Raw genomic sequence first — 1,474 nt, 5'->3', positions numbered from 1 at the left:
TATTGCTAAAGTCACTCTCTCTCTCTATTTTTCCGCCAGACAAGCACTCCTCAGGCATACTGCTCCCCATACCCTCAGTCATTGAATCACCATATATTATACCACTCATAACTTCATTCAAACCCAAACAAGCATCACTCACTCACGGCCTCATTTTCTACACTATTCAGGATGACTCTCCCAGTTTCATTACTTTCCTTCAACACTCTTTTACTTACTCCCTCACTTTCACAACATCTCATTTCTTCTAGACCTCTTGTGCTTTCATTCTGTTGACTCCCAATCACTTCCATACTATTCATTACTTTGTCATTCACTAAAGACTCTCCCTTACTTAAACCTGTTCTAGTTACTTCAGCTAAAGTAATCTCCATAGTTCTAATTTCTCTATTCAACACGTTTAACACAGTCTTAATATCCTGAATCTCTTTACTGAGCGCTTCCAATTCCTCTTGCAGGAGATGACAGTCGCTTTTCATTTTCACAAACTCCTGCCAAAGATCTTCTGCTATGGTCCCAATGTTTGCTTCGATTCCTAATTGCTCTAGTCTATCTAGACACTTTCACATATGTTAATATTTTCTTTCTTCTCGTTTAGCCAAACAGTCCACAAATTTTTTGGTGCATACATATAGCAGTTTCTGCAACGCATCCAGTGTGAAAAATCCAAGGCAGAGCTAGACTTTTGTACAGAAGTCCTCCGTGCCACTGACGTATGTTTCTTTATGGACGCCATCTTTAAATGCTGAATTAGTGCAACAAACAAGTAATGAAAACACAATATAAACAACAAAGTTTCAACAATAACATCACTGAAGGACAATTGTATCCAACTGAAGCACAACTGCAGCACAATTTGAACAAAAAGCCTCACTATACTTTAATTTAAAAACGCTTTTTCTAGCATAGCTCAAAACGACCGCTACGTTCACTTGTGACACTAGCGCCACTCAATAATGAAAACTCGCTGAGTGAACTCATTGGTCCATATGGGGATCGAACCCACCACCTTCACGTTTTTAGCCTGATGCTCTAACCAACTGAGCTAACAGGCCACAACGTTTAGCAAATGGGGTAAAGTGAGTTAATAAATAACTTTTCTGTTAAGCTGCATATGAATTACTGTGCACATATTTGGTCACTTAGTTTTAAAAAGGATGAAGAAATATTGGAAGGGATCTAGAGGTGATTGACTAAGATGGTTACTTGTCTCTGGAATGGTGAGTATGAGGACAGATTATGCAATTTACAGAGTCTATTGGATAGGGGAGGAAGAGGGAATATGATTGAGACATAAGTTGTTAAGGAGCTATCACCAGGTTTTTCATAGAAGGGAGGGAGACAAGGACCATCCCAGGAGGCTGTATAGGGAGGGTGTGAGCAGGGGGGGGGGGAGGAGTAGGTTTTTTGCATGGAGAGTGTGGTGAATGCATTTAAAGCATACTTTATGATTTGTGTGTGTGTGTGTGTGTGT

General features: G+C 39.9%; 1 non-coding gene across 1 annotated transcript; it reads right to left on the bottom strand.

Moving 5' to 3' along the window:
* Positions 1-981: 981 nt before the first annotated feature.
* TRNAF-AAA (transfer RNA phenylalanine (anticodon AAA)) lies at positions 982-1,055 on the bottom strand. Its single transcript has one exon. It is a non-coding gene; the product is annotated as a tRNA-Phe (tRNA).
* Positions 1,056-1,474: the final 419 nt, after the last annotated feature.

This window comes from Typopeltis vanoorti, chromosome 20 (genome assembly GCF_054136105.1).
Source record: "Typopeltis vanoorti isolate ZY-2024b chromosome 20, IOZ_Tvanoo_1.0, whole genome shotgun sequence".
Lineage (NCBI taxonomy): Eukaryota > Metazoa > Arthropoda > Arachnida > Uropygi > Thelyphonidae > Typopeltis > Typopeltis vanoorti.
This window is presented reverse-complemented; position numbering and strand designations above follow the sequence as displayed.